A 7,739-nucleotide genomic window follows, 5' to 3' on the forward strand; every position below is an offset into this window, starting at 1 on the left:
AACCTGCATGATGGGACTCTGTGATGAGTCAGTCAGTCTGTCTGGAACCACGAAAGGAGCATCACTAGCAGCAGCACAACAGAGACATTTGTATGATAGACTAATGATGGCAATTTGATGTAGCTGAGGCTTTGCTTACTCAACATCCTGCCTATTAAAAGTAATACTGTGGAGAAGGTCCCTGAATTGCTTCTCCCTTCTTCTCCCCAAAGACACTTGAGCTGGCGATATGCCTTAATTCCTACAGTCCTTTCCATTTTATCTACATCTATTACATTACAGGTGAGAATATTCCTTCTAAGTTCTATGCTATTTAGTTTTGTTGTAGGATTAGTTTTTGCCTTTGAAAGTAATTTTCCTTAACATAAAAATCCATGATACATTATGACTTGTGCTATGACATTTTTTTTGTCTATAGTTAGGCCTGGACAACTAAGGGAAATAGAAGTGATTAGCTAGCTAGAGCTACATAGAACTAAAAAAAAATAAATATAATTTAAATTTTAAAATTTAAATTTAAATTAAAAAAATCACTAAGGGGGATGAAATAAGTCCTGGTGATAAGATTTCAAGTATAATTTGGGGCTCAGGCACCATATGTGATCTTTATTAATGATCTGCCTTTAAGTCCTATCCTTTTTAACATTTTGTAAATGACTTGGATGAAGTATTTATAGCTAATTGGATAGATCAGGATAAAATATGTCTCAGTGGTCTGGGAAAAAGTTAAAATTATCAATATTACATATTGATATTTTCAAGCAATTTTGTATTTGGATCAATTAAACCACTGATATGGATAGATGTCCTTTAGGGTGGATTATATCTCACCACATTAAGTCATCTTGAATGATTAGCACAGCAATTTTGGTTGCCAGTAAAAGGAAAATCAAAGGTCATTAGATCCAATAGCTCTCTACCTGGCCATTTTCATTTCTGTTCATGATTTGATTTAATCTAATAAATGAAAGAGAGAATAACTGACTGGTAATGCAAATATACAGAAGTGTGGGACAATCTAGAAGAGGAAAAAGAAGTAATAACATTAAAAGATAACCAATCTCAATACGAGCAAAATACATTGACTTTCATAGACAAGATGCATAATGACAATTTAAGGATTATAGGTCTCTCAGAATATAACAAATAAAAAAAAACTAGACAGTGTAATGCAAGATATAACACAAGAAACTTGTCCAGAACTCTTTTCTCAATATGATTCTGTCCTGAGTGGAGTCCTATGGGAGCCAGAACTGATCTGTCCTTCCAAGTTGCAGCTCTCCTTTCTTCACTGCTCTGTTCTTCTCAGTATCACCCATCAATTGGAGGACTCAATGGAATCGGATATGAGTCCCTTCTGGACCCAGATTTTCCTCTTCGGTTGTGAACTAATCATTTTAAAGTAGAGAATGATGAAAATGTGCACCAGTTATCATTGAGGATTATGACTTTAGGGGCTGATGCAAAGAATAAATTGCATATTGTTGAAGCAGAGGTGCTGAACTATGAAGGCAATACAATTAAAGTGACTCTGACATCTTTGACAATATCTGTGTAGACGTCAGTTTCTCCAGGTGACTTTGAGATTACACTACCAGTAGTTTCCTGATTGAAATGTAGTTCGAGGCCTGTACATGTGAGTGACCATCACCTGGTAGCACTAGAGGAAGATGGAGAATCAGATGATGAAAAGAAAGATGATATGAAACTCTTAAATATGTCTGGCAAATGGTCTGCTGTTGGAGTTGTTAGCAAGGTTCCACAGAAAAAGATAAAACTTTCTGAAGAAGATGATTATGATTATGAAGATGATGATGATGATGACTTTGAAGCTGAGGAAAGTGAAAAAAAGACCCTTCCAGTAAAGAAATCTGTTCTTGATATTGCAGCAAAAAAAAATGCACAAAAATCAATCCAGAATGAGAGATTCAAAGTCATGCACACTAAAATCAAAAGGTCAAGAATATTTCTTTTTACAGGAACATAAGTGTTTGATTGCAATAAGTAAAGACAAAAGCCCATTAATGATATTTTTCTACCATCACCACTACATGTGTATTGTGAACATGCTTTTTTTTAAACTTAAGTACAAACAAATATAATTTCATAAACTAAAACTAGTATTTATTGGAAAGATATTAGTAATATTTATTTATATTTTAGGTTAGGACAAAAATATTTTTCAGTTATGGATAAGTGGTTAAATATAGATAAAAGAGGTAAAAATACCAATGACAACGCAGCAGAATCTTCACTACCAGGCTGTAATACATCTAAATTGACAAGAAAAAGAAAATATGTCAAATAATGTGATTCTCAAGAAAGTGAGGTTTAAACAGATTATTGAAATTGAAAGTTGCTATATTTTGACAGAGCAGAAATCTGATTTTGTTAATTTTTTTTCATAATGACTTATGACTTTCAAAACTGTGCTATTTATCGGATATTTCCAAAAAATTGATGATTTAAACATGTAACTTCAAGGAAAAATGCACATATTTATGTTAAAAGATAAAATTGAAAGTTTTACTAAAAATCAACATATGGAAGAATAGGGTGGGAAAAGGTTTATTTTTTTAAAATTTATGTAATTATGTATTTTAATAATATAAAAATGGATCTGTCTCTCTTGACTATACAGTCTTACATATACAGCACACAAAATTTATGAAGTATTTGAGGATATGAAAAATGAACACATTATTTCCCTTGTGATTAACTATAAGACCACATGTACCCATTTTAGAGAGCTTAATCTTTTTTTTAAATTTATTTATTTTTGTTTTTCAACTTTCACTACCACAAGATTTTGAGTTCCAAATTTTCACCCCATCTTGCCCCTCCCCTCATCACAAGACGGCATGCATTTTGAATACCCTTTCCCTTAGTCTGCCCTCCCTCCTGTCTCTCCCCCCCTTCTCTTCTCCCCTTCCCATTCTATTTTCCTTTAGGACAGGATAGATTTCTGTACCCCATTTCCTATATTTCTTATTTCCCAGTTGCATGTGAAAACATTTTTTGTAAATATGTATTTTTAAAATTTTGGGTTCCAAATTTTTTCCCTTCTTCCCTCCCCATCCACCCTCATTGAAAAGGCAAGCAACTCTATACAGGTTATACATGTGCACTTATGCAAAACACTTCCATAGTAGTCATGTTGTGAAAAACTAACTCTATTTCCTTTAATTATATTCTGCCCCCCATTTATTCTATTCTTTCTTTTGACCCTGTCCCACCTCAGAAGTGTTTGCTTCTTATTAGCCCCTCCCCCAATCTACCCTCCCCTCTATCATCTCCTTGCTATCTTGTCCCCTTCCCCCCCTATTTTCCTGCAGGGTAAGATAGATTTCCATACCAAATTGAGTGTATGTTATTCCCTCCTTAAGCCAAATCTGATGAGAATAAGATTCACTTATTCCCTCTCACCTTCCCCCATTTCCCCTCCACTGTAAAAGCCTTTTCTTGTCTGTTCTATGTGAGATGATTTACCCCATTCTACCTCTCCCATTCTCCTTCTCCCAGTATAATCCTCTCACCCCTTAATTTTATTCTCCAGATATCACCCTTTTGTCTTCAACTCATCCTGTGTCATCTATCTATCTATCTATCTATCTATCTATCTATCTATCTATCTATCTATCTATCTATCTAATCTATCTATCCACACATATGATTTTTCCCTCCAACTACCCTAGTACTGACAAAGGTCTCATGAGTTACAAATATCATCTTTCCATGCAGGAATGTAAACAGTTCAACCTTAATAAGTCTCTTATGATTTCTCTTTTCCTGTTTACCTCTTCATGTTTCACTTGAGTCTTGTATTTGAAAGTCAACTTTTCTATTCAACTCTGATCTTTTGATCAAAAAGGCTTGGAAGTCCCCTATTTCACTGAATGACCATTTTTCCCCTGAAGGATTATACTCAGTTTTGCTGGGTAGGTGATTCTTGGTTGTAATCCTATCTTCTTTTCCCTCCAGAATATTATATTCCACGCCCTGTGGTCCCTTAATGTAGAAGCTGCTAAATCTTGTGTCAGTCTTAATGGGGTTTCCACAATACTTGAATTATTTCTTTCTGTCTGCTTGTAATGTTTTCTCCTTGACCTGGAAACTTTGGAATTTGGTTACAATATTCTAGGAATTTTCCTGTGGGGATCTCTTTAAGGAGGAGATCGGTGAATTCTTTCAATTTCTATTTTGCCGTCTGGTTCTAAAATATCAGGGCAGTTTTCCTTGATAATTTCTTGGAGGATGATATCTAGGCTTTTTTTTTTTTTTGATCATGGATTTCAGATAGTCCAATAATTTTTAAATTCTCTCTCCTGGATCTATTTTCCATGTCAGTTGTTTTTCCAATGAGATATTTCACATTGTTTTCTAATTTTTCATTCTTTTGGATTTGTTTTACAGTGTCTTGATTTCTCATAAAGTCACTAGTTTCCAAGTGCTCTTTTCTAATTTTTAAGGAAGTATTTTCTTCAGTAAGTTTTTGGACTTCCTTTTCCATTTGACCAATTTTGCTTTTTAGAGCATTCTTCTCATTGTTTTTTTTTACCTCTTTTGCCATTTGGGTTAGGCTATTTTAAGGTGTTATTTTCTTCAGTTTTTTTTGGGTCTCCTTTAGGAAGTTGTTGACTTATTTTTCATGATTTTCTTGCATCACTCTCATTTCTCTTCCCAATTTTTCCTCTGCTTCTTTTATTTGCTTCTCAAAATCCCTTTTGAGCTCTTCATATTTTTCTTGGTGGCTTTGGATGTAGAAGCTTTGACTTTGTTTTCTTCTTCTGTTTGTATGTTTTGATCTTCTTTGTCACCAAAGTAAGATGATATGGTCTGACACTTTTTTCAAGGTTTACTCATGATCCTAGCCAATTACTTGAGTTTTAAACTCTTTGTTAAGGTAAGAGTCTGCTTCCAATGTGGAGAATGTACTGTCCCAAGCTTCTGGGGTTTATACAGCTGTTTTCAGAGATACTTCTAGGGACCTGTAAATTTTCAGTTCTTCCAAGATGGTGTGATAAGGGGTGAGGTGTTTACTCCTTTCTTGGCTTGTGCTCTGGACTATGAGTGACCACAAGCACTCTTTTCTATTTTGGAACTGTGAGGAGGATTTCCTCTCCACTGCTGCTACAAGCTCCACCATGCCAACACTCCTCCTTGCCCCAGGACTGCCACCCAGAACTGTGACCCAGATCCAAGCTTCTCGGCAAAGCAAGAGAATCCTGTACCAGCAAAGAGATCTCTGCTATCCCCTCTGATCAGCCACTTGATTCCCCCTCAGTCTGGCCCAAAAGCTCAGGAGGCAGCCATCACCACGGGGCCAGGCTCAGGGACTGGGGCTGGGACCTAGCTTCTTTCTTTCACCACGGAAATAGACTTTTCTCACTGACCTTCTAAATTGTCTTTGGCATTCATAGGTTGAGAGGTCTGGAAACTGCCACAGCTGCCTGTGATTCTGTCCTCTGAGGCCTGCTTCAGGTTTGCTGGGGCCTGTACACCCACGGCAAACTGTGCTCCTCTCCCCACCTAGTGCAATATACCTTTCTGATCAACCATTCAGGTTGTCTTGGGCTGGAAATTTGTTTCACTCTATCTTTTTGTGGGTTCTGCTGCTTTAGAATTTGTTTAGAGCCATTTTTTACAGGTATTTGGAGGGGTTTAGGGGAGAGCTCAAGCAAGTCACTGCTTTCACTCCACAGTCTTGGCTCCTGGCAAATGGTTTATTAGAAATGTTTACAGGTACAGATGATTTTGTATTTGAAAATAACCTTCAGAAAGATTTAATTGTAAGTGTTATAATTGATCATCTGAAGTACCTAGAGACACAATTTCAGAAATACTTCCCTTCAAATTTTGATTCTAAGAAATTAAGTTGGTTTCATAAACCATATTCAATTGAAATAAAAAAAAGTCAATCATCTACCATTAAAAGCTTGTTATCAAATGACCCAGGTTAAAAACTTGAATTTTCTAAAAAATTGTTAAATGAATTCTGGCTTGGGATTAGGACAGAATTTCCAACAATTTCTGAAATGACCCTAAACATACTTCTACCATTTTGTACTGTGTATTTATGCAAAGTGACATTCTCAACATTGTCAATTATAAAATCAAAATATTGATGAACTCTGAAAAATGTTGAAGATGTTCTATGTCCTGTATTATCAAACATTCCACCAAGATTTTATTTTTTACATAAAAATAAACCAGCACATCTATTCCATTAGTAAAATTATATGTATACCAACACATATAAAATAAATTTATTTATGCTTTATTGTCAGTAAACATTTTATTTGTATATCTATTTTATACAGTTGCATACCTGAGGTCACATAAAACTTTCTTGGGTGAAACAAGATACTGAGTGGAAAAAGTTTAAGAACCCTTGCCATAAACAATGAAGTAATATCAATAATAAACATGTGTGCATCAAGTGGTATGGCATCCATATTCTTAGAGAAGAAATTAAGTGAGTTAGAGGAAGAAATAGACAGCAAAAATACACAAGCTAAGGACTTCAACCTCCCTCTGTCAGAACTAGATAAATCTAACCATAAAATAAACAAGAAACGAATTAAAGATGTGAATAAAATTTTAGAAAAGTTAGATATGACAGACTTCTGGAAAAAATTTAATGAGGATAGAAAGGAATATACATTTTTCTCAGTGGCACATGGCACCTACAAAATATTGACCATGCATTAGGGCATAAAAACCTCACAATCCAATGCAGAAAGGCAGACATTTTAAGTGCATCCTTTTCAGATCATGATGTACTAAAGATCGCATGTAATAAAAGACCATGAAAAATAGGCTAAAAATTAATTGGAAAATAAATAATCTAATCTTAAAGAATAAGTGGGTTAAATAACAAATCATAAAAAGTTAATAATTTCATCCAAGAGAATAACAATAATGAGACAACATACCAAAACTTAGGGGATGAAGTCAAAGCAGTTCTTAGGTGAAATTTCATATCTCTAAATGCTTACATGAACAAAATAGAGAAAGAGGAGATCAATGAATTGGATATGCAACTAAAAAAGCTAGAAAAAGAACAAATTACAAATCCCCAATTAAATAGCAAATTAGAAATTCTGAAAATCAAAGGAGAGGTTAATAAAATTGAAAGGAAGAAATCTATTGAACTAATGGATAAAACTAAGATAAAACTAAGGTTTAAAAAAACCAATAAAATAAAAAAACCTTTGTTTAATTTTATTTTTAAAAAGAAAGAAGAAAATAAAATTACCACTATCAAAAATGAAAAGGGTGAATTCACCACCAATGAACAGGAAATTAAAACAATAGTTAAGAGCTATTTTCCCCAACTGTAAGCAAATAAATCTGACAATCTAAGCAAAATGGATGAATATTTACCAAAAGAAATGAATTACAAGAGAAAAGGAAATAAAATACTTAAATAAATCCATTTTAGAAAAAAAAAGAAACTGACCATGCCATCAAGAAGAAGAAAAAAAACTCTAGGGCCAGATGGGTTTAATAGGGAATTCTACCAAACATTTAAAGAATGATTCCAATATTATATAAACTATTTGGAAAAACAGGTCCACAAAGTGTCCTACCAAATAAATTTTATGACACTAACATGTTGCTGTTACCTAAACCAGCAAGACCTAAAAGAAACTAAGAAAATTATAAACCAATTTACTTATGAATATTGATGCAAAAATTTTAAATAAAATATTAGCAAAGACATTACAGAAATTTAT

The 7,739-nt window shown here is 34.0% G+C and overlaps 1 pseudogene; it reads left to right on the forward strand.

Moving 5' to 3' along the window:
- Positions 1-1,169: 1,169 nt before the first annotated feature.
- On the forward strand, positions 1,170-5,353 carry LOC114039666 (annotated as a pseudogene).
- Positions 5,354-7,739: the final 2,386 nt, after the last annotated feature.

This window comes from Vombatus ursinus, unplaced genomic scaffold (genome assembly GCF_900497805.2).
Source record: "Vombatus ursinus unplaced genomic scaffold, bare-nosed wombat genome assembly UNPS02000749.1, whole genome shotgun sequence".
NCBI classification, from domain to species: domain Eukaryota; kingdom Metazoa; phylum Chordata; class Mammalia; order Diprotodontia; family Vombatidae; genus Vombatus; species Vombatus ursinus.